The sequence below is a fragment of the Triticum dicoccoides genome, chromosome 3A (assembly GCF_002162155.2).
Source record: "Triticum dicoccoides isolate Atlit2015 ecotype Zavitan chromosome 3A, WEW_v2.0, whole genome shotgun sequence".
Taxonomy (NCBI): Eukaryota; Viridiplantae; Streptophyta; class Magnoliopsida; order Poales; family Poaceae; genus Triticum; species Triticum dicoccoides.
Window position 1 is genome coordinate 530,994,194 of NC_041384.1, and position 7,522 is coordinate 531,001,715.

Genomic DNA, 7,522 nt, shown 5'->3' on the forward strand with positions numbered 1-7,522 from the left:
CCTGTTCAAGCGGGGATGTCGTGGCGACGGTCGCATCCTTGTGGTGGACATGTGTCCTTGGGCTCCGCCGTTGCGACGGTGTCTGCTCCAACGTCGGCCTGGAGCTTGTGTGGTAGTCGAGGAGCAGATGCAGATTGTGGTCTGCATCGACGACATCTAGAAGATGGAACGTGTGCTGGGCTTGTGGTTCATAGAGGGCAGGTATTGTTTCCTCCTTCGACATCTTAGTCATGTGGGAGTGTCAGATCTAGAGTTCGATGGCGTGTCCGGAGTGTTGCCCCGGTCTGATTCGTTCAACGGCAATGGTTTTGTCTTTGGCGAGCCACCTTGGAGGTCCGCAAAGCTGCATATCAGCGTTGGAGCCACGTCGAGCTCGGGTGAAAAGGTGACCCGTCATTTTTTTCCGGTGGCTGCTGTGGTGGTGCCGGAGGCAGGTGACGAGCGTTGGTGTCAAGCTCAGAGACGTTGTGCTGTCTTTTCAGTTTTGTCACGTCGGTCTTTATGTGACTTGTACTTTCATCTTTATGATATGAATAAGACACATATTATCATGCAAAAAAAAAACCTACTCCATCACATATAAAACTTCCTTCATGCCGCAAAAAATGAATATATGTGTTTCCCCGGTTCCAGGCAGAGAAAAATACGGGAAATCACACTATTATAATAAACCATATTCTTCAGATAGAGCACAAAGTAAACTTTATGATGCGCATGATTGATCAGACGGTTGGCTAGACGGATGGTTTCTTTAGAAAATCATTCGGATGATTCGTAGCAGCCGCCAAATAAAAGTGGCTTATTTCAAGGACTTTAACGGTGTGAGTTGCCATACTACAGGCATGAAAATTATCATGGTGTCAGCATAGCTTCGGATCTCTAAAGGAGATCCAACGACCGAGAGGTGTGGTGAAGCGATGGATGGTGGATCAAGGCTGAAGCCTTGTTTAACTCTGCAATAGTTGGTTTTGTTGCGTCATATTACTGTTTATCTTCTCTAGTTATTTACCGTGGTTGTACCTCACTATTTAAGCGCATAACGTGTGATGTATTGAGTTATCAAACCCTAGTTTTATTTCTAGTAGCTTTTTTTTCGTGAATATGCGCGGAGGCATGTCGTTCCATTGATAGGTAGGGGAGAGAACCAAGGTTGTGTTTACCCCAAAAAGACATGCACAAAAGAGTAGGGGAGAGAACAAGGTTGTGGTTACCCCAAGAAGACATGCACAAAAGAGAGGGGCGCCCTTGGGGTTACCGACGAGTAGGAAAGAGGGGTTGCTCAACCCCTAAACAAAGAGATCAGGCTATGAGTATAATTCTATCTAGTCCCTTGGCGCCCGCACGCGCCCATCGCCTGGCCCCGTCCATGATAACGTTGAGGAGTTGGGAGTTGGATGGATGCATGCCCTCAAAGATGATCGGGTTTCTATGCTTCCAAATGGTCCAGGCGGTGATGATCGTGAGTGAAGCAAAACACTTACCATGCATGGCGGGGCCACCGCAGTGTTGTCCAACCACCAAGAGAAGAAGGTGGCTTCGCTGTCTGGTGGCGGTAGGGGTAGCCGGCACCATGACAGGACTTTATGCCAGGTGATTTTGGAGAAGACACAACCGGCAAGAATGTGGTGCAAGGTTTCATCTTCCTGGGAGCACAAGTAGCAGAGGGGGTTGATGTCTACTAGGCAACCTTCTTCTTGTAGACTCTTGTTGGGCCTCCAAGCGCAGAGTTTTGTAGGACAATAGCAATTTTCTCAAGTGGATGACCTAAGGTTTATCAAAACGTGGGAGGCATAGGATGAAGATGGTCTCTCTCAAACAACCCTGCAACCAAATAGGAAAGAGTCTCTTGTGTCGCCAACACACCCAATATAATGATAAATTGTATAGGTGCACTAGTTCGGCGAAAAGATGGTGATACAAGTGTAATATGAATGGTAGATATAGGTTTTTTAATCTAAAAATATAAAACAACAAGGTAACTAGTAACAAAAAGTGAGCACAAACAGTATTGCAATGCTTGAAAACAAGGCCTAGGGTTTATACTTTCACTAGTGCAAATTCTCTCAACAATGATAACATAATTGGATCATATAACAACCCCTCAACGTGCAACAAAGAATCACTCCAAAGTTTCTAGCGGAGAGCGTAAGACGAAAACGTGCATCAACCCCTATGCATAGATTACCCCAATGTCGCCTCGGGAATCTGCGAGTTGAGTGCCAAAACATACATCAAGTGAATCAATAGAACATTCCATTGTCACCATAGATATCCCATCGCAAGACATACATCAAGCCACTACTACAGGATGCTGCTAACGCGACACTACGATCAGAGACCCTTTGACGAAATTGTGTGTGATGCATTAATCACAAACGGGGATGTAAAAAACCCATCAAAAAAGATGCAAAACATTTGCGATGGAGGATGCATCAAACATGGTTTAGATTTTAGTTGCGTGTGCGATGCAGGGCACACGGTTAACCCGTTCGAACTGTTTGCGATGAGGCAGAACAACAGAAACGGGTAGCCATATCAATGTGTGTGCGATATACGACATACAGTTCACTTCGATGAACCGTTTTCTATTAGGGAGTGCAACATAAACGGTTAGCCAGATCAAGGTGTGTATGATATAGGGCATACAGTTCACTCGGACGAGCTGTTTTCGATTAGCGAACGCAACAGAAATGGTTCAACTTAACACAAACAGCTGACTCGGATGAACTGTTTGCGATGAGAATTTACAGACGGTTAATACAGTTAGTTCATGTGTGATTTTGTGTGTACAAAAAACTTTGAAAAATGCAAACTAGTTGCTTGCGGTGGCTAGGAGTATCGCACACGATGCGTCTGCGAGTACTCGTGTGTGATGATTAGTAAGTTACACATGCATTTCCTTATGTTAACACTTGTGTGATAAATAACACTCGTCACATTGCTGATTACAATGCAATAAGTAATTGCAAATCTGTTCACACCTATCAAACTAATATGTAACACATAGCACCAGGCTATAAAAACCACCCACTCGAAAATTATTTCACAGTTCCTCTCCTCATCACCCACAAAATTGGTTTTTTCTGTCAAGTCGTTCCGCCATGACCGGTAGGAGGAGTTTAGGGTGGACATATAACCAGGAAGCAAAGAACAAGGCTGCAGAAGCACTAGAGAGGTCCCGCCTCGAAGCCGCAGCCGCAGCAGAGATGTCCCGGCGCGCCGCGGAGCCCTCAAACGAGCTCTCACGGGCACGCGAGGGCTCTCACAAGCGCATTCGCGACATCGGCCATCGCGACGAGCCGATGTTCCTGAAGTCCTTTGCCTGCGACGACGACATTCTCGCTGGCGTCACTACGCAGCAGGAGCTGGTCGATGGCTTGATGAAGCTGCTCAAGATCAGTGATGCCTTGGTTGACAAGGCGACCGGCCTCGTCGAGGAACTCATGGGTGACAATGCGAAGCTCCTCAAGTTGGTCGCCGAGAAGGAGGAGGAGGCCGCCGGCTGGAAGATGCTGCATGAGCAGAGCAGTGCCTCGGAGATGACGCTGAAAGCGGTCGTTGAGGAACTGATGGGTGGCTTGAGGAAGCTCCGGATCGAGCGTGAACAGGAGGTGGAGGAATCCGTGGCTGCTTTCAAGCAAAGTCGTGAGGAATTGAAGGAGCTGGAGTATTTCGCCGCCCGACGATCTATTGACGAGTAGAGACAGTAGCGACCCAAATCGTTGTCTGCAATTTCCTTCTTCTCTTGCCACCGTGTCTTCCGGGCTTTGCCGCATGTGGCATTTTAAATTATCTAAAATATGTAAGACAATTATTATCTGGGACATTGTAAATTTGTCGTCGTATTATCCATTGCCATTTTATTTGTGGTCGTATTATCTGTTGCCCTACAATTTAAATTAGGTCGGAATACGAGTTGAAAACACGAACAAAGCAAATGCTGCCATAGGATCACAAGCAAACACCCTCCATCCAGGTGCTTTAATTAACCCATTAATAGAGAAGTTGTGAGCGAGGCGGGCGGCGGGTGATGCATGGAGGTCAAAGAGCTCGCTTCCCGGTGAACATGAGCGGCCTTGCTGCTCGCACGTGTCCCGTCGAGCCTACGAGGTGGACATGATGCACACATCCCGTCGAGGCTACATGGCGGACTGCTCGCACACGTCCCGTCGAGCCTGCACGACGGACTTCTCATGCTCGTCCCGTCTAATCAAATAGCTGCACGCACACCACCGAGCAGGGTTAAATTTCGACACAGTTAATATAAGACAACCATTTGTGATATTAACGTGTCCGTTTTTTTGTTTCGAAAAGGACTTAGTTGGCTACTAATGTGTGCGCCTCTTCTCAAACTGGACGATTTTTTACCACGACATATATGTGCCATATCATGAAATCATGCCAAGTTTCATGTTTTTTGGGTGACTTTTTGATTTACTGGGATTTAAAAACCAAGATTCTCAATGTTTCAGGACGACGACAAGTTTGTAATTCATTCCCATTTCTTAAATGAGACCTAAACATGTACCCAATGACACATGTACGATTTCCCACCCATTTTGCTTCACTGAAGCATGTGGTTGTAGTTCAAATTTGAATTATGGACTACATTAAATGCATAGAAAACTTAGTAATTATATATATATATACACACACACACACACACACACACACACACACACATATATATATATAGACACACACACACACACAATGGCCAAACGAACCCTGAACAGTTTCAAATTTCAGCCCGACACTCCTGTTATTCTATGTTGCCTGTAGAAAACAAAGTTCAAGGCGAGAAGAGGCAGTGATTATCGTTTCGCCCACAAGAGGGGCATGTTTCCCAACCGGAACCACGAGGGTTGCGACATGCTCCGGTTTGTAAAAGGCTTGTAATATAGCTTCGCCGAAATTGGACAATTATATGTACCATGTAGTGATACCATGCCAAGTTTCATGATTTCCTGGTGATTTTTGGATTTACAGAGATTTAAAAACCGAGATTCGCAATGTTTGTGGCCAAGCCAGGACGGCAAGACGGTTGAATTCGTTCCCATTCGTTCCATTGGACCTAAACATGCACCCAAGGAAACATGTACGTTTTTTCTAGCCATTTTTGTGCATTGGAGCATGTATTTGTAGTTCGGATTTGAATTATGTACATTAAATACCTAGAAAACTCAATTAATGAATAAAAAAGGTCAAACGAAACCTGAAGAATTTCAAAGTTTAGCGCGAATCTCCAGTTGTTCCGTGTCACGTGTAGAAGAAAATACGAGGTTAGAAGAGGGAGTGATTATCGTTTGGCCCACAAGGGGACACATTTTCCTATCAAAACCACGAGGGTTCTTGCGACAGGCTCCGGTTTGTAAGAGGTTTGTAATAAAGCTTGGCCCAAATTGGCAATGTTTTCACCATGACATATATGTGCCATGACGTGACACCATGCACCTTTGATGACTTTCTGGCGAGTTTAGGATTTATGGGGACTTAAAAACCGTGATTTGAAATGTTTGAGGACGAGCCAGGACACCGGTATGGTTGTAATTCGCCCCATTCCTCGCATGAGACCTAAAAATGCACCCACAGACACATGTATAATTTTTCTAGCCATTTTGGTGAACTGGAGCATGTATTTGTAGTTCAGATTTGAATTATGGACATTAAATGCATAGGAAACTCAATTAGTGTATAAAAAGGCCAAACGAACCATTAATAAGTTTAAATTTCAGCACGGATATCATGTCGTTCCATGTTGCCCGTGGAAGAAAATACAAGGCGAAAAGAGGTAGTGATTACGTTTCGCCCACAAGGGAAACATGTTTCCCTATCGGAACCACGAGGCTTCTTTGAGAGAAGCTCCAGTTTTTGTAAGAGGTCTGTAATAAAGCTTGGCCCAAATTGGACAATGTTTTTACCATGACATATATGTGCCATGACGTGATGCCATGCCACCTTTGATGACTTTCTGGTGAGTTTAGGATCTATGGGGACTTAAAAACCGAGATTCGAAATGTTTGAGGATGAGCCATGACACCGGTACGGTTGTAATTCATTCCCATTCCTGGCATGGGACCTAAACATGCACCCAAGGACACATGTATAATTTTTCTAGCCATTTTGGTGAACTGGAGCATATATTTGTAGTTCAGATTTGAATTATGGACATTAAATGCCTAGGAAACTCAATTAGTGTATAAAAAGGCCAAACGAACCCTAAATAAGTTTAAATTTCAGCACGGATATCCTGGCGTTCCATGTTGCCCGTAGAAGAAAATACAAGGCAAAAAGAGGCAGTGATTACGTTTCGCCCACAAGGGGGACACGTTTCCCTATCGGAACCATGAGGCTTCTTTGAGAGAAGCTCCGGTTTGTAAGAGGCTTGTAAGAAAACTTGTGTCACAATGGACGAAAAAAATTCCTCGACATATAAGTGCCATGTCGTGACACCATGGCAGGTTTCACGATTTTTGGCTTAGTTTTAGATTTATGGGGATTTAAAAACCGAGATTCTTCTCACGAAATGTTTTCAAATAGCACACGGTTCATTTTAAAGTTTCATACAAATCTGAAAAAATGTGGGATGTTAAGAAGGTGATGTTTTATTGCGACACAAAATTTCAAGTTGAAAAACATTACGAGATGTGAGCTATGAAAAAGACAAATTCAGCCCTGAATAGTGGCATTACTATTTAGCACTAATCAATGCTGATTTTGTCTTTTTCATAGCTCACATCTCGTAATGTGTTTTAACTTGAAATTTTGTGTGGCAATAAAACATCATCCTCTTAACATCCCGCATTTTTTCAATTTTTTTTGAAACTTCAAAACATCTTTTTCTCGTGGTTTTCACCGGTTTCCACCGAATATTGGTTTCCGTATGATATCCCCCTCGGTGCACACGCGATCTGAGTCGTGCGTTCTGACTGGCCAGAACCCAAACCCCACGGATCATACGTGTGCACCGTTGGATGCTCCTAGATCGAACGACAACCCCGAGCCCTTTCGACATCACATGCAGTACATGGGTAAACACTGTGTGCATGCGTCGTGTAGCTCACGCTTCCTTCTCTACTAGATTTTCATTCAAAACAGGCTACCATTTCTCGCCACTCCTCTCATCGGTTTCCCGCCTTTTCTCCTAGATATGCATGATGTAGATGTTTGTTTAATTCTTATAGTTCATCTCATCCAAAATCAAGTAGTTTTATAAAAAAAATCTATTTTAAGATTCATGGAATTATGCATTGTAAAGGTAAAAACAAAAAGTGACAATTAAGATATGGAAGATTCTAGAGAACAAAGGAGAAGTGCTTGTGTTTTGAGGTTTGTGCATTATGCTTAAGTTCAACCATGGAGTCTTCTAGATTGTACATGTGGCAGAATCTGGTGGAATGTAGATGATATCCAACGACCAGTAGTGCTCGGATTTGCCATCTCTGTACCATTAGATTGGCTTCATCCAACAAGCAACTTTCAAAGTTATTCCCATGCTAGACAAAATAAAGTTTGAGCGCAT